Consider the following 23,835-nt stretch of genomic DNA (forward strand, 5'->3'; position numbering starts at 1 on the left):
TTTCATGGGGGTCTAGGATGTCCATCTTTCTGGAGCATGTGATTATTACCTATAGTCGTGTATGGTTAGTAAAGATTTGTAAGGTTCATGGTTTCGTAAATGGTTTTTGTCCGCTATTGGAGAGGGAAATCAGTTTGGTCTTGTTACAGATATTTTAAGGGTTGCATGAATATGGATGGATAGCACTTACACAAACGCTCACATTAGAAGTCGACCATAAATTCTGATAGGTGGGGGTCACAGGACTTATGCGGCCAATCGGACTTACAAGTTTTTGTTTTTCACATGGACTATTTGGATTCAGCCAATATCCCTGTGTTAAAGACCTTGGGAAAAACAAGCGGGAATCGGCACCGAAAGTAGGCCTGGTCAGTAAATTCCGTTCCGCTTGCGGAATTTGCGGAATTTGGGTAAATTTGCTTTCTGCGGAGAACGCTAAATAGCCCAAAATTCTGTGTTCCGTGACTTCGCAGAATTTTTTGCTTGTTCGCTTTCTCAAAATGCGTGTTCGCAAGATATTTCCCCCCGAGCACGCAAAAAACATCGTGAACAAGCACGCTTGTTTGCGGAATTTCTGCGTGTTCGCGGAGATTTTTTACCGTTTCGCGGACCTTTGCGTAGCGCGACTACGCAAATTCCGCCCACCCCTAAGAAAGATCAATTTCCTCAAGTTATTTCACCAAAAACATGTAATTCCTGTTATTTTCCCACCACGGGTATTATTGGAACTCCCTGCAATGGTAGTTCCAGGGCAGGGAAAAAACATAAATTTTTGGGCGGGCAATTTATAATTGAAGCTATAATGTGCTATTTTATGGTACTTTAAAATGTGAATGTTTCTACTGTCCAACTCAATGGCAAGCAGGTTATCTCCTTCAGAAGACTAGCAGACATAGATTGCCTAGCTGCTGGCTTGTGACCTGAGTAGTGCGAAACTGAAGGGAGGAGGGGAAAGATTGGCTAGACGCTATAGCCATGTGCCAACAACACTCTGCATCAGGCATAGACAGTTCAGCGGTTTTAAAGGCACATTTGGAGCTCAGAGCTTACTCTCCAGAAGAGGTGTGGATGCAGGAAGCCATACTCGTCATTACAGTGCTATTCATAAGTAAAGAATTTTAGGGCAAAGTGGAATGTATTTCCATTTGGGTTGTGGTGTGTAGTTTTATCAGATTGCATAACTCCTAAGCGGGGGACGGTCGTAGATTTAGCTCAGAGTGGGTTCTACAACCCCCAAATTACTTTTAAGTCCATCGCAGTGAGTGTTCTCTATCACAGGGGAAAAAGATACTAACCAAGTGATGGCAGAGCGCAACTACCCCAGATTGTAGCAATGCCACCATGCCCCTGGGCCTGGGTAGGGAAAATTAGCAATGGCCCTGACCTGCATGAAGAAAACCATGCCTACTCCATTTTTTATTTTTTATTTTAGTGAAAGCAACTCCAGCTTTGAGGGGATGGATTCAGTAGACCATAATGTGGATACCGAGCAGGGGCATAGCTTGGTCAGTAAGATTGGGTGGGGTGAACTTCAGATTTCCCAACAATCACCCTGGAGAATCTTTTGAAAATACATTATATGAGAAGCAGGTGTGCATTAGAAGTACTTAAAACACCATATTTTTCAAACTAAGCAACATTTTTAAGACCTTTAAAACAGAGAGAAGAGTGTGTCTTGCAGACATTGTCAGTTTCGTCCACACTCATTTCTAGGGTTGGGCAAAATATACATAATTAGCTTTTGCATATTTACGTGAAATTTCACACAAATCACACAAAATGCAAAACAGTCAATTAGAGCTTTATTTTAACGCAAAATTCGTCCTTGGGTTCATTTTGGATGCAAGGACAGATTTTGTGCTGGAAAAAAATAGCACAAAACACAAAAATGCCATTAACAACAGCTGCTCACTTTTTGGGCCAGTGACGTTGTGCCCAACTCCTGTGCTAGAATTATACCCTGGATATGGCTTAATAACACCGCACGGCAAAATGTTGTCATTTCGGGATTTTTTTTATGAACATGAACCAAAGGTAAGCAGCACAGGGCAATGAAAAGGCATATTTATCAACACCTCTTTTGCACACAAAACATGAAACACATTGCCAAAAGCATTTATGAACTATTTATTTGCTTTTTAATCACAGCACTATCCTCGGGGTGGTGTTTCCTGTATACTGGCAGAATCAGGCTATCACTGTGTCTTTGGGCCTTCAACACTTCCACCTACTTATTAAATATGAGAAAATCCCCAGTGCTTTAGTGACCACTACTTAATCAGAGATGCTGAGTGGTGGCATTAATATATATCAGGCAACTCCAACAACCTCACCTCATTAAAACTATGTTCCTGATGTTAACAGATGTTTCATACTCTCAGGCTTGTGTGCATAGCTGTAAAAGAAGAAACCCATTTCCCAGTGGTGTAGCTAGACCTTTTGCCGTCCATGGCAGCTCCTGTGTTTGACGCCTCACTGCGGCTGCATCAGTGGCGTAATGTAACTTGAGGGGGCCCCCCTGCAAGGTATGTGGAGGGGCCCCCTCGGGGCTCAATCAGGTGCTCCCGGGCCAGAGCATTGTGCTGAGGGGACCCCCTGGAGCTTGGGCCCCCCCCTCCCCGCGGCGGATGCGGGGGCCTGTGTTACGCCCCTGGGCTGCATGAAGGGGCGTGGGGGGGGTATTGCTGATGATTGGTGTCTTTGCCGCCCCATGATGGCCGCGGGTAGGAGCCGAGGGGTGGCGCTGCACCAAAAACTCGTACCACCCCGCCTCCCCCTTGATACACCACTACCATTTCCTGCACAAATTCTTGAGTCAAAGAAGTTGCTATTTTATTTGATCTAAAATTCTCATTTAAGTATATTGAGCATCTACAAGAAAGTGACTAATATAGCTTCATTTACTTGGTCCTCAGGTATTGACACAAGATGGTCGACCACTTTAAGACCCGACCTGGCAGCGCGTGACGATGTTGGAAGAGGAAGCCCGGCAGGAAGCAGTAGGAAGAAGTATGTGAAATGAAGCCATGAAACTGTATGCTTCACCTCTCACACTGAACAATTTGACCAGGCACCCACGCACATGAAGAGGTACAGACTATTTTTGTTACGTTTCTGACTCTGTCTGCAAAAGGATCAAGAAACAGAGATCTGGAGATTTTTCTAGAGTGAGTTCACTTTCTTGTGTTGAAATTAACAACCTTCCTGGAGGTTGTAATCATTATTTATACTGCTTGTTGATCAAACCTCATGTTCTGGAACACCTTCCTGCACAAAAGCAATCCCCTGAGGCATTTTACTTTTTCTATGTGTGCTGCAGCACACTGAAAGAGGTTAAAACGAGGAGAAAAATATATATTTCTCTTTGTTGTGCCTCACCTGAGAATGCATAGCAGGGTTGGCCCATTCCCAGGTCTACCATCAAGGGTAGATCTGGGAATTGGTCTAAATCTATTGGTTTTGGGTGGGTACACCCATACACTACCCATGGAATGCCTCCCTGGGGGCAAAGTGATGCAAAGCAGCGATCTGCGCTGTGTTGCGTTACTCCAGATTTATCAAGCCACTCAGGGCCATACAAGATGGCCTTGCATGGCTTGATAAATCCCAGTTAAGGGTTGTGTCACGCTTGACCCCGTTGCATAGGGCATAACCGATGCAAACCTTTGATAAATATGGCCCACAGTGCAGCTGCTTCAGGAGCATGCCAACTAATGCCCCTGCACTGAAAAAAAAGGACGAGATGTTCAAAGCATTTTTGTGGTTGCAAACTCTCAGGTTCTGAGTTTGTGACTGCAAATAATGCTTTTTGAAATGTATTAAACCAATTCTACAAGTCAGTAACTTTTTCCAACTCCTAAAATGGGTTTAGAAATGGATAAAAAAATCTCTTTTTGAAAAGGGTGTGTTGTTGGTATATTATCCCATGTAAAAAATATTTAGGACCAAAATATCAGTCGTAAACCACTGAAAGGTTGCCAAACCTCAGGTTGGAGTGGTAACCCATTTGCAAAAGTGCCATCCCTTTTGTGCCAGTAAAAGGAATAGACTGTGGTCCATGTGAAATATTGTGACTTACATCATGAATTATCATGAGGTATGTCGAATGGCGACTCACTGCAAATCTGAATTTTTTTATGCAACTCTTTTGTACGTAGGTTGGTTTGGAAAATTATGTACTGGTCACAAAAATACTGGTCACAAGTTGTGATCAGTATTTTGCCTGCAGTAAAAAGTACAACTGGCACAATAAATGCAGTAGTCGTAATGTAGCACTCTCCCCATTTTACACTATCACAAACTCTTTATAACCCTTCTTGTGGTTAGATAGAAATAACTAGCAATAAACAGAATCAGTCTATGCAGTGACTAGTGTGTAGAAACGGCAAAATATAAATCAGTTCTTCATATATCGTCCAAAAGTCTTTGCCTCCTTTGTAAGGAGCCCCTGAATGAGGAACTCATACTCGTTTCCATCTAATCACCTTCTGCTGGTTTCATAGCATTTAATTGCAAAGGACAGGGCAGCCCTGCCAAGTACCACGCATCAGGCATTAGACTAACGCATTTTAATGTGGTGGTCCACACCAGTGCATTAAAATACCTTAATCCGGCATTTTAGTGCCTTGACCACCTGCACTGTGAGAGTAAAGCAGAGAGAGACTGCGACCATCGAGCTGCGTTTACAGCATCATCTGGGGTGGCATGTGAGCTTCCCTGGCGGCTGATGTCTTTACTGGCACCTTAGGTATTGAAGCAGCTGCGATGAGCAGACCCTTGCATTAGCACTGTCAAGTGAACAACAGGCCAGTGTTGCTGTTCACCAGGGGGCCTCAATTAAAGCTCAGGAGGGCCGCATGCGCCCCCCGGCCGTACTTTGAGCATCCCTGCTGTAGAAGGATCAAACCGTGCTCCATACAGACTAACAGACGTACGCACCCATGCATACGCATATACATACTACACACGAGGGAGGTGACGAGATGCCGGCTCGGTTGCCTGCTGTTCAATTGCATCTGTTAAAATGAGTAGGCACTCACTTGCACTCATTTCAAATATTTCAATAAAGGGAGCTCTCTGGTGCCTCTTTCAAGTCTTTGTTACTTTGATATTACGACTTAGCTTACCTCACAATAATCTGCCACAGCTACGACATAGAAATGTTACTCATAAGTACACTGGCAAACTGGAAAAGCTACACATACCCAAGCTAAACAAACCATTGGCAGCCATGCAGCACTACCTCAGTGCCAGTGCATTTGAGGGATTTTTTCCCATGGTTTTAATCACAATGAAGGTTTACATTTAGTGTCACACATAAAGTATGGAATGTCACATAAGAAATCTGAAAGTTGGCAGCTATGGCAGGGCCTAGAGATTTGTTTGCTGCAAGCAGGGCCGGACTGGAACCCAAAGCAACCCAGGGGGCTGGTTGTAGAACCATCCCTCCCCCCTCACACACCCAGAGGGAGGGGGCAGGGGTGCAAGTGTGAAGAATTGCAGCTTTTGTTACTAGGAGACGATATTGCAGAAACAGCCCCCACTGCTGTAAAACCGGCCCCACCCTTCCAGCCTCCCAGTAAAATGCCCGATGCCCACTACGGCCAGTCCTATGGTATACCAATGTCACCTCTGTCTTTGTTGTTATATGGAGTTATTAGTCTTATGGTACCTCACAGGTCAGGCTATTTTCTTCTACCATTTTAACCCAAAATCGCAATGAACAACTCACAGAGCTAACAGCCTCAGAGCTAGTATGCTACCCAACAAGTGTCTTTGTAAAATAGGCACACATAAAATACCAAGCAATGACACATTTTATGCATTTGGGGCAATCAGGACCCTCTTTTTATGTTTTTACATAAGTAGATCAATTGTTTAAGAAAGTTAATGTTCCATTACGTCATTTCCAAAACAAGCAGAACCGTTTCAGAAAAATAATTAGTTTAGTGAACTCCATCAAATATTCTTAGTGCAATTATATTTTTGTCAGATTTAAGTTAATCAAGTTGGAGTTGCAGCTTGATGCTTTTTTATGTGTGCTTCTGTAGTGATAATAGTCTGAAGATAAAAACTCCATCTTTGTGTACTCTTCTTTGGCTCCAGTATTCCTACCCTACCCTTCCCAGAACTCTTTGCATATTCTTCTGCTGTTATGACATTGAGGAAGAATTTTCCAAGCCCCATATGGGCTTCAAAAAGATTAGTCTTTGAGGTGTGGGAGAGTGCTGCTTTGAGTTGCTTTTATTTACTCAATTCCTATTGGTTGGTGTGGAGGCGGAGCAAGCCTTTGGGCAGGGATGTACGAGTACAGGAGCATAGGCATCCTGATTGCTGAAACTTTATTCAGACTGGAATCTGTGTATTAACACATGCAAATATATAAGTTGGTTTAAATGGGACAGTTCTGACATTGTAATTAGGCAGCCCTGAATATTTAGACATAAGCAACCTTGGCCCGATTCACAAAGTCAATTATAGCCTATAGTCTACATTTATAGGTGAAACAGCTCCAGTTAGGCCTACAAGGTATCCACTAAAGACTAACTGGTAGGAGAGGAGGAAATGCTTTTACTATTGTACAGTTCTATGTCCCAACTGTTTACAATTATTATAGCCTTATAGCCCGCCGTAGCGGGCTATACCGGCTATTAAAGGCCCGCTGCAGCGTTAAAGGCCCGAGCCGAAGGCTGCCACTAGAGGGCAGAATGTTCTAACAAATTAAACAAAGGCTTCTCGAAGCTCGAGGGGATTTAAATCCCCTCGAACTTCGAGAATCTTTTGTAAAACATTGGAATGTTGCTCTGCGGGCCTTTACCGGCCCGTAGAAGCATGGAGCACTCCATTGTCTACAATGGAGTGCTCCACATTCCAATGTTCTAATGAGAATTAAACCCCACAAAAGGAGGTGGAGTAGGCAAATGAAGAGGCATTTTCTCTTGATCCGCCCACTCATAAGTTCATTTGCATCACAAACTCCTCCCCACCGCATCCTCACAATGCAAAGGGTCACCAATTTCCTTCAAACACAAGGGAAGGGAGAGCAGAATACCCCAAAAACATTTATCTACCCTAAATAAAGCAGCTTTTAAGGGGAATATAATTTCCACATAGTCACAACACCATCTAACCGTAGGGCAGGTTACACTGTAGTAACCTATCACAATGTATTCCTCTATTTTCTTTCCTTCCCAAAAGCAGTTTTATTGTGAGAGGTTTGCAAAGAGGTGACACTTCAAATATGCCTGCTGTAAGAAACATTCCTGGAAAACAACTATACAGAAATAACATTTTTTTGTAAAACTCTCTGTTCTCAAAAAGGGCGTCCAATTGTACTCTTTGAATTTATTTTAATTTCTGTTTCTAATTGTGGCAAGAAACTGCTTTGGTCATCTGTCAGAGAGCATGTATCCACAAAATATAACTTGTCTGTTTCATCCACTTATACCCTAATATTATTTTCTAGTATCTATCCCCTAGAACAGATTTGAGCTGTCTGTTGTTGGCAATACAGAAACCTATACTGGGCTTTGTGCCTGCCCATTGCTCATGGTTGGTTGGCTTTCTTGTCCAGCTCATGTTGATGCCTCCAACTTGATGGCGTTCCTTCCTCTTCTTTCGATTAAATGACTTGTAGCCTTCTACTGCTCACATTCAGGCTACTACTTATTTATTTTTCTTTCGCTCATCTCCCTTGTGTGCTGCTTCTCCCCTAATTACCAACCCCACCACGTTCCTTGTTGCTCTCTCCTCCATATACCTCCCACAGCTCTTCCATCGTTTCCGACACCCCTGCTTTCTATGTATTTTATTTCATTCTTTTATTTCATCCCCTACCTTAAACTCCTTCTCTGCATTAATTTCTCCCACACCAGTTCCTCCTCCCACAAAGCTGTTATTACTACACATCTCCTGTTGTGGTCCTTTAAAAGAAGCATTTTTTTCAAATTTCTGTAAGGCTCAACCGCTTTCAATTGTTGGCAGGCTACTCCACCTTTAACAATTATTGGCAATGCAAATAGTTCTGGCTTTAAAGGAATGTTGCATGGTAATATAAAGATTGAACATAAATAGCATGGAAATGGATATGTATTTGTGTGGAAGCAAAGAACTGTAACATAAAATTGTTGCAGGTAAAAGGTCAGGAGGCAGTTGCACTGTCAAGCCAGAGCTAAATATCCATGTAGCATTTGACTGCCCTCCTCCCATCTGTACTGCTGCCAGAGAATAACACCATACATTGTCTAGGTATTTAAGACAGCTTAACAGCATTAGAATGTTATGAGTGTGCCCCTGAAAGATCAAAGTCAGGCAGCTGGATGAATAAACAAAATTATCACATCTGTATGGAGGACAAGCACTTTTTAATGGAAGCACCACCTTCTGCCCAATCAAAACATGTACTTCTAGCTCCCACCATATGGGTGGAGCCAATGTCCCTCTCTAGAAATGGTCACATAATTGTCTGGTGACAGCTACGCTGTGAAGGCATGCCATAAAAAGTGCTATCAGTTCATTTTGTATTTACCTCTCCAAGAGGCGTCCACCATCTTGAAACAGTAAATAACACTGTCATGCACATGTGCGTACATACTTGGACACTCATGCATCATAACACTGGGCTGCCTTTACTTCATGACATATACACATGCATGTGCGCCTTCATTCAGACAGGAGTAAAACAAAGACTTTAGTTGAGGTTACTGAAAAACTTAATGATATGTTCATTGTCACGATATTAGTTCATTTTCAAAATTAAGGCTCTTAATTAGTGTTGCTATAAATGAGCATAAATAGAGAGGCCAACTCGATTTTTATGAGTTTTCATACATAATTGTCACTTCTGCAGGGCCTAGCAATCAAATATAGAAATTAATATTTCTACAGTATATACATTAACCGAATCAACAAATTTCGATGCATTTTTAGGGTAATAAAAGTGAAAAGAAACTAGATTAACGTTACTTTCTTGAAGTCACCACTCCTGTTTGTACTGATCATAAAATGCCAAATACAAAGAAGAGGCAACTCGACTTTCTCTCGGGTCCCATTGCTGGCCCATTGCGAGATAGTCTTTGTGTGCACCCACATGTTGTTGCACCCTTTTTCCACGTATTTGTTGCTGATGCTGCACTGCAGGGGTACAAACAAGCATTTGTAATGCAATAGATCTCACATTTGAGAGAGTTTAAGCTATTTGTCATTGCAAATCACAATGCCTATTATTTATCTGTTTTGCTAATTAACACAAATAAAACACATTAATAGCTCAAACTCTTACAAATGCAAGACCTATTCAAAGAAGCGTCCTCCATTGTCCTGAGGTTTTCGGAAAATGAAAGCCCCCATGGCGCGCTGAATGTTGCAAGAAAGCATATCGTGCCTGCAGTAGGAGAAACTCATTAGAGAAAATAGTGCTTACAGACTCAAAAAAAGTACCATGTAACAACTGAAGTAAAAGGGCCAGTTCTCATGGGAGGTTGCAAATGAAGACAAGGCGGTACTAAGACGGGACTAACAAGCTTATTAACGAATCAGAAGCCAGCATTTGTGAAGGGCAAGGACACAAGCCAATGACAAATATGGGCGGAGAGTGGGCAGGGCTTCTATGCCATACTCCAGTACAGCATGCTGCAGATCTGTGCAAGCGCTGCCCAGTCTTGACCTAAAAAAGGGGGGGAAACAAGCTAATCTTTACCCATTCGTATTTTAAGTACCCATCCTTTAAGTCACTAATTTTACCATGTCTTCTTCCTCATATTAGTGCAATTTTCAAACTATCTTGGTCTCATGTTCCTTACCTCTTTCATTTAAGGACACAGTTGTATTTCCTCAACTCAAAAACTCTTTTTACTCTCCTTACCGCTTTTTGCCTTATTGTCATTAGGCCTGGGCAAAAATTTCATTCCGTTCGCGGAAATTGCGATAATTTGACATTTTTGCGTTCCGCGGAGAGCGCGAAAATGTCAAAAATTCCGGTTTCCGCAGCTTGGCGATAATTTGTTTCTTGCTCGCGCTGTAAAATGATACATTCTCGCGCGCGCGCGATCGCCTTACCTGAATCCCTGCGTTCGCCGACAAGTTTTCTTGATCCGGTCGCGTTCTCCATGAGATGTTGTATTGTTTTTAGCCATTTGCGCTGTCTCGCGACAGTTCGCGCCCGCAGTGACGTCATGCGTCGCGCGATCACGTCTTTCTTCTCGCGATCATGCACCGCGAGAACAACTCAAAACAAGATGGCCGCGCCCGCAAGCAACCACATGGGTAAGTTGGCGACCCGCAACCATGCAGAAAATCTCGCGAACATGCCGGAAAAAAACTTCCGCATCTTCGCGATATTTCTGCTTGTTTGCGATAATTTTAAACATTCTCGCGATAATTTGCGAAGGTTAATTCCGCAAATTCCGCCCACCCCTAATTGTCATGCCCATTTATCACTCTGTATTACTAGAATACGTCATGCATCACCATATGCCTTCTATACTGCACACTCCCTTCCCCCTCATCAATCTTTTGCTCACTCAGAAAACTGTACTGAGACCTCTCCTAGCCATCACAAAGTAGCTTTAATCTCACTATCATAATACATTGTATAATTAGGCGAACAAATCTGTCCACAGCTTTTGAGATGATGGATCGTCCTATTCTTCTTGCACTCTTTCCTCTCTTTCCCATTTGGTCCAAGACTCTTTTTGGTTCTCTTCTTATCTTTCCAATCATTCCTACTCTGTTCAGTGGGCATATACAACTTCGTCAAACACTCTTCTACTCTGGTCTTCTTCATTATCTCTGTCTGGATGCCCTCCCCTTCTCTATCAAAAAAGGGAAGAAGGGGGACCAGGGAGCCAGTTAATGGTCCAGTGTCCATGCTCCCCAAAGTTACATTTACAACAAATAAAGGACACTGTTCCAAAGGCAGGGTCCAATAAGTCACCCATATGCCTTATGATAAGAAAAGACAAAAAAGAAAGAGTCCTAAGTAGGGCGGGCCCATCAAACAGGGGAAAGAACATGTCTTGCCTCTTGTTGCCCTCACACACCCCAAGATGTGTCATGCTTCATCATCGGACATTTGCTCCTCGTTGGGCCGGTGCTGCAATTCCCAACGGGTCCCCCGAAGGGTCGCTTTATTGGAGATCTTTTAAGGCATGCCGGATGGTGCATGAGGTTGTGTGGGATATGTGTCCTGTGTGAGGGTAACAAAGTGTGTGCATAGTGAATTAAGACTGACAAGTGGTAACCTATAGAGGTTATATTGATGTAGTAGCCCTCTTGGCAGAATAAAAACTCTTAATTAGAGTATAATCCCAAATGGCATATTATGCCTAGGTATCATAAAAACGGTCAACATGTTTTGCGCCTCTGTTGCTGCTAAGGTCATTGGCGCTTCTTCAGGACCAGGAAATAAGAAGAATAGTGAAGTGCACGTGAATAAAAGATAAAAGGTAAATACCTAAAATACTTGTCAGGGTGGGCCATTATGCTGCTCCTGATCAGAACCTAGGACAAGAAAGGGAAAGAAGAAGAAGACACATAGGACGTGCATTGGACTAGCTTAATGCAACATAGTGTGCCACTGTCGTGTGCACAACACACCAATGTCAAAAAGGAAAGTTAAAAAGCACGAGACCAAATGAGGATAAGTAACTCCCTCGTTGAACTCAGGACGTGGGGGAGGCTAGGAAAATATATAGTGGCGGGTCAAGTCATCAGGGGAGCCATGTTGCAGGAGGGATGTAATACATTCCTACTCGTAAAGTACTGCACTGCCACACATAAGGAACCCCTTCACTCACTAAAAACCAAAAGCATCACAACCCATCATTCTAAACGTAAAAGTAACCATCCCTCATGGTGTTCTTACCTCCCGTTTGAACGAGAGTCACTCCAATGGCTGTGGCCGTTAGACGCCTGCACCTTGTCGGGCTACTAGAAAATCATTACAAAAATAGGCACAGTTAAACATAGGTTACAACCATAAAATGCGAAGAAGGGGGCTCCGTAACCTAGTACCCATTATCCATTAAATACTCACTCCTGTAACAGGTGCCTGCACCCTTGCACTTCCCGCGTCCAACCGCCAGCCAGGAATGCATTAAAGGCAGCGGGACGAGGGCTTAAAATAGTGAAGCTCGTAGGTGCCTGGGTCATCCCTCCTTCCGGGGCGTTCCATAAGGTCAGGTACGAAAGCGCATGCGTGCAAACTGGCCCGCATACGCATGCACAAACAAGGGAACAGCTAATCCCCAGCGCATGGGCGTCCTGTATGGAGGCTCATTATACTGGCACTCTATAGAATAAACAAAGCCACTGCCCTTTAGACGTCAGCCAATCAATGTCGGGATGACGTGTTCTAATATGGGAAATCTCTAATCTGTATAGGGGGACACCTTTATTGACAGTATCATCTCTATTATGTCAATCCAAAAGAACATGTCCAGTGTGACTGGTAGTTTCAAATCACGGTATTATGCCTTTACCACATACACATATAACAAACTTGAGTTACTATGTTCTGTTGCTATCACAAGAAATAAGCGGGAAATTAAAGAAAGGAGGGGAGAGGAGGGGGAAGGGGCCACCACCACTTAAACCCCAGAGAGGGGAAAGTATCCCTAGTGTGTATTCCTTGAAGCCTCCCATCCTAAAATGGGGCCGCCACCACTTACACCCCAAAAAAGGGAAGGGTATAAATGTTTATTCCTTGAAGCCTCCCGTCCTAGAAGTGTGCAGGTCTCGTGTGTGATAAGGAATGGAAAACAGAAGGGATAGAAAAGACTGTAGGTCCCTCGGCTGCGCCGCCATGCTACTACTCTATCAAAAAAGGGAAGACGGGGGACCAGGGAGCCAATTAATGGTCCAGTGTCCATGCTCCCCAAAGTTACATTTACAACAAATAAAGGACACGGTTCCAAAGGCAGGGTCCAATAAATCACCCATATGCCTTATGATAAGAAAAGGCAAAAAAGAGAGAGTCCTAAGTAGGGCGGCCCATCAAACAGGGGAAAGAACATGTCTTACCTCTTGTTGCCCTCACACACCCCGAGAGGTGTCATGCTTTATCATCAGGCATTTTCTCCTCGTTGGGCTGGCGCTGCAATTCCCAACGGGTTCCCCGAAGGGTCGCTTTATCGGAGATCTTATAACACATACTGGATGGTGCTTGAGGGTGTGTGTCCTATGTAATGGTAACAAAGTGCGTGCATAGTGAATTAAGACTGACAAGGGGTAACCTATAGAAGGTTATATTGATGTAGTAGCCCTCTTGGCAGAATAAAAACTCTTAATTAGAATATAATCCCAAATGGCACATTATGCCTAGGTATCATAAAAACGGTCAACATGTTTCGGTCCTCTGTTGCCGCTAAGGTCATTGGCGCTTCATCAGGACCAGGATATAAGAAGAATAGTGAAGTGCACGTGAATAAAAGATAAAAGGTAAATACCCAAAATACTTGTCAGGGCAGGCCATTATGCTGCTCCTGATCAAAACATAGGACAAGAAAGGGAACGAAGAAGAAGACACATAGGACGTGCATTAGACTAGCTTAATGCAACGTAGTGTGCCACTGTTGTGTGCACAACATACCAATGTCAAAAAGGAAAGTTAAAAAGCACGAGACCAAATGAGGATAAGAAACTCCCTGGTTAAACTCAGGACGTGGGGGAAGGCCAGGAAAATATATAGTGGCGGGTCAAGTCATCAGGGGAGCCATGTTGCAGGAAGGATGTAATACATCCCTACTCATAAAGTACTGCACTGCCACACATAAGGAACCCCTTCACTCACTAAAAACCACAAGCATCACAACCCATCATTCTAAACGTAAAAGTAACCATTCCTCGTGGTGTTCTTACCTCCCGTTTGAACGAGAGTCGCTCCAATGGCTATGAGCGTTGGACGCCCGCACCTTGTCGGGCTACTAGAAAAAACATTACAAAAAATAGGCACAGTTAAACATAGGTTACAATCATAACATGCGAAGAATGGCTCCGTAACCTAGTACCCATTATCCGTTAAATACACACTCCTGTAACAGGTGCCTGCACCCTTGCACCTACCGCGTCCAACCGCCAGCCAGTAATGCATTAAAGGCAGCGGGACGGGGGGCTTAAAATAGTGAAGCTCATAGGTGCCTGGGTCATCCCTCCTTCCGGGGCGTTTCATAAGGTCAGGTACGGAAGCGCATGCGTGCAAACTTGCCCGCAATACGCATGCGCAAAAAAGGGAACAGCTAATCGCCAGCGCATGGGCGTCCCGTATGGAGGCTCATTATACTGGCACTGTATAGAATAAACGAAGCCACTGCCCATTAGACGTCAGCCCATCAACGTCGGGATGACGTGTTCTAATATGGGAAATCTCTAATCTGTATGGGGGACCCCTTTATTGACAGTATCATCTCTACTTATAATGTCAATCCAAAAGAGCATGTCCAATGTGACTGGTTGTTTAAAATCACTGTATTATGCCTATTCCACACGCACATATAACAAGTGCCCTCCCCTTCTGCCATTACATCCTCCTTTCTCTGATCTTATGGCTTCCACGCAGATATTTCACATATTTCGTTTGCTTCTCATTTTCCAAACGCAGCACTACATGACACAATGTCCACTTGCTTATCTGCTATCGCCTATTGGATATCCTCCAATCTAGGATTTTACTACGACTAAAACTGAGCTTTCTGCTCGTGCTCAAACCCTTATTTCTGTCAGATATCTTTCTTTTTTTTCTCCAGTTTCTTGTGCTCTGTTCTTATTTTGGTGCAACCTTCACATGGTCTTGGATTCCAATTTCTCTGTTTGCGCAGCACATCTCTAGTGTTTCTCTTAAATGTGTCTTGCATCAAGGCCCTCACAAAGGAAAATGGCTGCTGCTCTTTGCCCTGGGATCCCTGCTCATTGAGGCTCCTTACTCCTCTACTAAATATTTAAAAGCAAATTTGACCTTTTCTTTAACTATACAGCTAATGCAAACAAACCGCTTGGTGGCACCAGCTGTGTTTTTTTGTAATAATGAGGTGCTTCTTGGATTACAAAGCAGAGAGGACCCCACAAAAGATTTTGTCACATGCCCCACAAAGCTTTCTGACAAGCCTGCCTTGCAGTATTACAAAACTTGCAAAATACATTGGTCCTGATTCCGAGTTGGCCCAGTATTTCCACTCCTCTGCAAACGTTTGTTTACACTGGGGCAGTGCTTAATTGGAGCCGGGGATTTCCGGTGCTAGGTACCAGCACTTAATTGTCAGCACAGGTTCTAGTGACAGTCCACCACATGGCAGCGCTGTCTGCTTAATTTTGAGATCGGAGCAACAACCGTGTTTTTTAAGTCAAATCGCATTGAAAATTAATAATACCATCCTCTCATGTCATTAATATAGCTTTGTGTGGCCTGAAGTATTCTGAATTGTGCCACTGTTAGGAGTGCAATGGTTAGGGGTTATGTTGGAACTGTCATTGGCAGCGCTGGCAGGGTAATGTGTGGTGCAGGCTGCAGTGGTCTACTGAGAAGGGCCCTGGCTCTCAATTGTTTGCAAATTAAGCATTGATTGGGTTCAGAATTCCGAGTTGGGTGGTATTTAATGCACCTGGTAATTACAGGGTGTGTTCAATATATCATCCTTCATAAAAGTTAGGCTGATAAAACCAGCTGGAATTCAAGAGGGGAAGTGGATGTTATTCTCCATACAATAAAGAACTTGGTGCATTAAGTATCAATATTTGCATGTTATTCCCCAAAAGCTCACATTAGGTGCTACTAATTACACCCGATAAATAACATACCCAGGGCATTTTTATTTACCAGGTTCGATAAATAGAACCTATTCCTCCAAATAACTTGGGATCAGGTCCATTATTTTCAGGCCCTTACCCCTACAGAAAATTCAGTTCCTACTTCATTTTCTCCCACTAGGATTCTCTATGTATTTCATCTTCTGACTCCGTTTCCTCACTTCAAACTACTTTAACTCAACCATTACATTACATTGCATTTCACTCTATTTCGCAAATTGCGTCTTACCTTGTGGTGTTCCTGTTCAATGGATCCCCTTCCCCAGTCCAGCTTCATTTTCACTTTCTCTATTTGATTTTTTTATTCGTGGCTTCTGGGTTCTGAAACTAGAAGCGGACTGTTAACTGGGTTTTAACCCATTCCGTGCTCACGTCGGGAGCACTACCTGCCCAGTGCTGTGCACGACCGTTGGCCGATGCAGCCCCGCCCACTCTTTAGAACTCCCGCACCGCGGCGAAATTCGCGCTGTGGTTAAGGAGTTAATGTAGTTTACTTTAAATAGATGTGTCTTCAGCTTTTTTTTTCTATAACCTATTTCCTTCACAGCCCTCCTACCTCCCATATTCAGCTTCAATCAGAAGCATTCCCTGATTTTCCCAGATAGTTTCCTCCACCATAATGATTACTCTTATGTGCTTTAAATCACAAAAGGAGAACAAGGAGGATTAGGAGCCTTGGGCTATGTCCTCCTATCAAATACAAAACCACACAGAATATTCCTAGCTAAGCAAGGGTACTCACCAAGCACAATGACTTGGGAAACCAAACTTCCTTATCAAGGAAGGAAGACCTTACCCTCTCTGCACAGAAGTTTAGTGGCGGTAGGTGAATGCTAGCAAAATAGGTGATTTCAAGTGATTTAATATAACTAGCTAAATAGCAGACTCTGTCCCCTAAGTGAATAAGCATGTGAAATACGCAGTGGAGATGACACACGCATACCTTAATTCAGAATCAAACGGTTATCATACGCACACTTTGTTGGATGTATGTCCTAACAATGCATGCAATCAAGGCAAGAGGTACATGTAAGTATAGTGTATATCAGGGAAATAGGAGAGAATACATAATTAATAGGAGCTTCTGAACATTCAAAGTTACCTGTGAAACTGAGCAAGGGGTACAGTTGACAATGTTCGTCACATTTGTGAGGATAACTAGAAGTCTACAATCCCCCATTGGTATCTACTACTATGACACGTTACTAAGGAGGCCAGGAAAGCTGTGTGATCTTTAGGCTATGCAGCACACCATGACGTGCAAAGCATTTATGGAGCCCGTCTGGCAGATTTATGGCCCAATTACGAGTTTGGCAGTCCAAGAGTGGGCCGACACGCCACCGCCCCACTCCAGGACTGCCAAACAGAACTGCCGCCTGCCAGGTTACAAGTTTTTTGTGGTCTGGTGGGCGGGCAGAGTGGCCGTCCTGCGGCAGTGCCTTTCAAAGGCACCTATGCATGCCTTAGAAAGGCACTGCCACAGGACCGCCACACCACGTTCTGGCACGGCATGGGCTGTGAAGTCCATGCCATGCTGGATCTGGGGTGCATGAACACAGAGGAGCACAACATGTGCCTCCCTGCAGGCACCCCATGCATGGGGCTGGAGGGGTCCTTGTAGGGCCCCGTTTTATTTTTTAATGACCGCCAGCAGTTTCATGGAGGAAGAACCTCCATGACACCGCTGGTGGTCCTGAAACTTGTAATATGCATGGCATTGGCGCAGTTTTCGCCTCATCAAAATATAGGGTTTACAAGAGGTTGAGGTATGAAGGAATGGTGGTGAACAGGCATCCTAAGAACCAGTCGGTAAATTGTGAGAGGGGTTCAAAAACAGACCCTATCCCAGAAACACTGGTTCTGCCTTGGGGTGGTGTTTGGTGCTTATGTATTTTTGGTAGTATGTGGAAGTAGGGAGTTGTTGAATTCATGGTTTGAAGGAATTCTGCTTTTTTCATGATCCAAGCCCAATGTCAGGCTTCATTCACCATATTTGTACAGTCCTTATAAATCTTCTGCTAACATTGTTTATTGTTCAGTTTTTGTAGCACTCCTGTCTGAAGTCTTTAGTGCATAGGGGAACTAAAGCTCTACTCTTGTCTTCTGGTTTTATAGTAATCTGAGGATTATTGCCAAGGGTCCCATCTCTTCATTCGAAAGATTCATCTCTTCATTAAAAAGATTGCATAAGGGAAAACTTGTGATCCCTTACCACCTTCTCAACATCCTTGAGAACAGCCTTTTCAAAAGTGTGTACCTCTGGCTAGATACTCTGTGGTTTGGGATTGAAGGTGGACTTCTTTCTGAAACTGTGTTTTACTTGCTGGGCTCCATCACTTCAGTGGAGCCAGAGTGGCATTAAGTTGTATCTTTGTAAAGAGACATGCAAATTCAGTGCGAATGGAGAAATGTCACCCTGTTAAGTGGTGACAAAATCATGGCCTTTATTGAGGAAGTTCATTTCCCTCTAAGTGAGAATCCTGTCACTGAGATTAACCTCTAGTTGGTCTCTTGGCTGGTCATGGCCTGTTGCTGTCTGGTTCGACTCATGGTCCGTCAGAGTGAAGGTGAAAGTCTCCTGCTGCTTGTTTTGTCTCCTCCCTCTTGCTCTTCCTCTGCCTAAAAAAGGAGCCTGCATGGTAGTTGTTGAAATGACAGTGCTGTGGAAATGTCTCAGAGCATAGGGTCAAGGTTGCGGTGGTCAGCATGGCATTGGCGGGCGGTGTCTGTGTGGTGGGGGTAAGAGCTGCATTCCCTTTGAAATGTTTGTTGTTGATATGGAACTGTATTTGAGTTGTCACTGCTCATGCTCGGCTACGGACTTCGATTTCTAGCCATATTCCCCCCTGAGACAGCCCATAGTGCCCTTTGAATGTTTTTATCTGTATTATCTTTGTAGTATTCATCCATGATGTAAAGATAAACTCTCATGAGAAAACCTGGCAACACCCTTCTTTAATTTGTTTTTCTACTCTGCATTAAAAACTCTTTGTTTTCAGTGATCACCTTATTTATCTCATCTAGACCTTATGTAGACATTCCCAACTGAACAGAGTCTGTATCTCAATTAACAAATTGTCAGAAAGATGTTTAGCCGTTTAGGTTTTGAGTATCAGCTAGTCTTGTGTGCAGAGCCACATTATCAATGACCAGTCTTTTCTGAAGGTCTAGTCTGCCAGGAAGATCCTGGGCTCATTTACTGCTGTCCTGACCTGTTGTTTTTGAGTGTTGACAGTTTGTCCCATTCATTAAATTGGTTTAGAGCATGTGTGATCTGTGTGTTTAGAAGGCTGGATGTGATCAAGATGTTTTGTACCATTGTATAGTTAAAACCTGTGAATGTCTGGTGACCAGTATTTATGCGACCAGTGGGGTATTTTGCGAATTGACTTATGTACTAATAGGTCAGGTCAGGTCCCTAAATACCGATTCCTAGTGGGTCATAAATTGGCCTACCTCATAAATATTAATGAGGCAGGTCGCAATTTGTTACTCACTAGGAATTGCAGCCATCACCGGGATGGTGGCCTGCACGGGTCAGCACACCATGATGTCTATTATTGTTTTGAAAAAAGCAATTTGTTTTCCAAATTCAGCCCATTTTCCTTAAAGGAAAATACGGTGTGTTATTAAAAGAAAATGTAACTAAAATTATTTAAAAAGAGGCAGTGGTCATGAGACCATAGCCTCCTCTTAAAAAATAATTTTCCCATCATTCTCAAAGGGGAAGGAATAACCTTGGGGACCCATTCCTGTTTGCAAATGGCTTTCCACTACATGTTTGTAGTGCGGTAGTCGGTAAAGCATTAATGTTTTGGGGCCAGATTTCGGTGGCAAAACATTAATACATATGATTCATATTTGGTATTTGGGAGGCATTTCCCAACACACCCCTTCCAAATACCGAATCGGTAATTGGTAATTGGTCTCAAAACCAATGTGCGATTTTGTAACGTTTTACCGAATCATCGTTTGTAGTCTGTACATCCCAAAAGGCATTTTTGCGATCGCAAACAGCCCAATTCTATGAATTGGGCCATTTGTGACCACAACAGTCCTTTGCACATCTGGCCACAGATGATTTGCGAATACTAAAACCGCTAGTACAAGAGGCCCTGAATTCTGTGTTTTTCATAACATATGCAGAAGTATCCTTTTCCCTTGCCGACATCACAATACAATCGTGCAGGACTCGTGCGATTTAATATGTGCTATTTTGCATGACAGAATGTATGGTTTGTTCTCTCACTTCCCTCTGCCAGCGCGTGAGCTCTTACAAATGAAGTGACTCCCAGCGAGGTCTGTTCACCTCAATTAGCCCCCAACATCCACGCAGCACACAGCTGCACTGCATGATTATTTTACTTTCACACAGTGTGCTGCATAATAATGGCGTTATTATCCCATCTTAAGAACTGTACTTCAGACAGGCAGTTAGAGGCTGCAGGGTCGCTGAAACCCTGAGCTCCATTCGTTACCTTACGTATGCCAGGAAAACCTGCTGATTTCTCTGTCAGGAAGTTAGCTAATTGTCATATTTATTTTCTGTTGTGTCGTTTCGGCCTGCCAAGCATTATGTAGAAGAGGGTGGCAGTTTTCAATGTAGCATATGGTCTCTGATGGTGCAGAAATTGACACATAACATATAGGCCCAAAAAGAGCAGGCATATATGCTCAAGTGGAGAAGCATTGCAGAACATATACATATGTAGACATGCATACATATACATATAGGTCGAAAAGCTCCATACCTACAGGGGCTTATCTTAATGATTTTATCTCATATCACCAGTGCATTCAGGGGACAGTCTACGCGTTTCGGCGGTGGCCTTTAACAGGACATATACATATAAACATACACGTATTCATATACATATACATTGACCCAACACACATAAATTCAATCATGGACACCTACCAGCAGATGAAGACACCAGTGCACATAGGCTAGCAAAATTCAGGTGCACATGCAGGCACCCATGCACACGAAGACAGTGCAATACAATACTACTCCACATGAAGACGCACACAGTTATAGACAACATGCATTGAGACACACATGAACAAAAAAGGAAAAGCACAAAGATGCATTCAGATAAGATACATGGGGGCATATTTACAAGCCACTATCACCACGGTAACATCACTTTTTCTGACGTTCTTGTGGCGATAGGGGCTTCGCCTTATTTACAAGGCAGCATTAAGTCACTTAACGTGGCTCAACGGTTCCTTGTAAATTAGACCCCCTTTCACGCTATGCTTAAGGTGAAAGGGGAGGGGAATAGGTGTTGCAGTGGGCATTCCACCGCAACACCCATTGATTCTGACGCTGTCCCCTATTTACAAGGAAGGCGTAAATAGGAGGCAGTGCCAGAATTAAGAACAGGGAAAACCTGGTCTTACCCTGGCGCAACGAGGAGAAATGTTTCATATCTCCTCGTTTTTGCTGTTCACATGTGTGCTAAGTTGTGCAGCACACATGAAAGTAGCAAAAGGTCAATGATGGTTTATGTACAGGAAGGTCCCCCTCCCTGCACATAAATAATAATTTTTCAGAAATGCCGTTTTGCAACTTCTATGTGCGCTGCATTAAGCAGCACACATAGAAGTGACAAAACGGCATTTAAAGATGTTTATGTGCAGGAAGGTCCCCCTTCCTGCACATAAACATCTTTAAATGTCGTATTTCCCTTCACGTAGACACCCTTGCACTATGGTGCAATGGTGCCTGCATTGACGCTAGGCTGCTCAGTGTAATGGCAGCACAGGGGGAAATACTGGTCTGCATCATATTCTTGTAAATATGGTGCAGCCTTGCGTTTTGGAAGTGGCGGAGTGATGTGTTAAGCCAGGAAGGCTAATGCCTCACCTCGCCACTTCCATTGCACATATGCCCAATAGAGTCACTCATGTGAATGGGCAGATATGTGAGATGGAAGATAGAAGGACAGGATCAGGGCCGGCTTTAGAGATAGTGGCGCTCTGCGTGACAATTTCTGTTGGCGCCACCTCTCCCCACACATCAAACTATGTATTTTTTTCTTTGGTGCTGCCTGTACTTTCAAGGCTGTGTACCCACATAGTTTTTATTAGAATCATAATTTCAATTGGCCCATACGCGACCATGATTCTGTCTCCAGAGTTGTCGCCTGTGCAGTTGGCATGAGTTTCATCTGATCTCCGTAACAGGAAGGGCAGTGGACATGGGATGGATGATAGAATTTGGGATGAGGAGGGAACACGCTGGTAAAGGGGGGAACCATTGGCCAATTTGTAACCAATTCTCTCTCTCTCTCTCTCTCTCTCTCTCTCTCTCCCCCTCTCCCTCTCCCTCTCCCTCTCCCTCTCCCTCTCTGTCTCTCTCTCTCTCTCTCCCTCTCTCTCTTTCTCTCCTTGCAAAGATGTCAAGGGATAGATGGGCATGCAATTTGGATACTTTTCTTACCCAGTGGTAGACACTTACAGTGACATACACTGGTTTCAGTCTCAACTCCAGAGCGGTGGCCTTCCACAGGACATATACATCGCATCTGCAGCACCCATTCACACTTTAAAATCATGCTATCCAAGACTCATGTTGCATGAAAAGCAAACTACAGAAACTCATCAGAGAAAAGGAAATACTCCTACAGGTCAGGGGATCATACCATGCAACATGAGCTAAAATTAGTGAAATGTAAAAGAGGAATGCGAGGCTGCCTTGAATTACATTAAGGGTTCTTACAACAGTCTTTGCTGAGAACCAGATCAGAGTTTTTCACTTGTAAAGTTAAGGACTTTAATATAAAATGGCATAGAATCACATTTGAACGGCAGGCGGTATTTACTGTCAGTGCTGACCACTGGCACGGCCCTTCCCTGCACACATCACAGTCAGAAATTCTAACGGTTAGGGCGGTCGACCTTGAATCTGGGGAACTAGGTTTGAGTCTCAGCAATGACGCTGAAAATCTGTGATTCTGGGCAAATCACTTAATCTCCCCGTGCCTAACAAAAATGAATGTGTCCTCATGTAACACAACTGGTGCTATGTAAAAAACTCTGATACCCAATACCTTCGGGTCAAGTCTGCGCTATATAAACGCCGTAAAAAAAAATAAGAATAATTTAAGAGTGAATACTGCCTGTGTCTTTATCTTGCTCCTGTAGGTTTTTCATCCTTGCTATATTCCTGTGTCACTGTTTATCTCTCCCGCTCTTATTCCTTCTTTCTCCCTTTTCAGCTATTTTTAGGTCTCGCCTGACCCAGCGCATGCGCTGGTCTGACGAGACTTTTTGTGAGGTCTCAAAACAATGCTACCATGGCCTAGAGATTGATTGATTGATTGATTGATGTACTTATAGAGCGCAGCTATCACCCTACGGGCATCTTGGCGCTTGCATTGGGAACCCGTCCTGGTTTTTCCCTGTAAGATAACCCGTACTGGGCATCCCCAAGGTGAAAGCCAGGCATCCCGCCGCGGGGGGCCATTGTGGAGATTAAGCAGGCTTGTTGCCCAGAGCTGCATAGTGTGAATTCGTGCTTAGAGTGGGCACCGAAGCGAGAATTATCGAGTCCATGGACGATTGGGCTCTGGACCCTGCCGCGTCGGGAATCGAACCCAGGTCCCGGGTCTGATCTCTGCTTCAGGGTATGCCTCCTCTAACCAGTGAGCTTAGAGCTACAGTGCTTATGCACGGGCGCTCTTAGGAGCAGAGGCTGGCAAACCTCGTCATGCTCATTAAGCGCCCGCGATCACTTTCACTTTCACCCGCGATCACTGCGCGCGCTTAGGAGCAGAGGCTGGCAAACCTCGTCATGCTCATTAAGTGCCCGCGATCACTTTCACTTTCGCCCGCGATTACTTTCGCGGGCCCCTTTGATGTTCTTGTTCAAAGAACATCAAACATCAAAGAACATGTTGTTGTGTTAATGCCTTGCTGCGCCCGTTTGACTTACAATGTGCTTTCTCTTTCCACAAACTCGATGTTTGTGTTCCTTTATTTTGAGATGCTTTTAGTATTACCGTTTTGTAACTTAAAGAACATTAAGGAAAT

At 43.8% G+C, this 23,835-nt stretch overlaps 1 protein-coding gene across 3 annotated transcripts in view; it reads left to right on the forward strand.

Annotated features, from left to right (window-relative positions):
• GPRIN3 (GPRIN family member 3) overlaps positions 1-23,835 on the forward strand; it is a 480,938-nt gene that overhangs the window by 293,046 nt on the left and 164,057 nt on the right. For all 3 annotated transcript variants that reach the window (XM_085635444.1, XM_085635434.1, XM_085635425.1), the window contains one exon: positions 2,916-3,090. The gene's annotated coding sequence lies outside the window, so the exon portion shown is untranslated. The remainder of the gene's footprint in view (positions 1-2,915; positions 3,091-23,835) is intronic.

This window comes from Triturus cristatus, chromosome 2_1, assembly GCF_964204655.1.
Source record: "Triturus cristatus chromosome 2_1, aTriCri1.1, whole genome shotgun sequence".
Classification (NCBI taxonomy): Eukaryota; Metazoa; Chordata; class Amphibia; order Caudata; family Salamandridae; genus Triturus; species Triturus cristatus.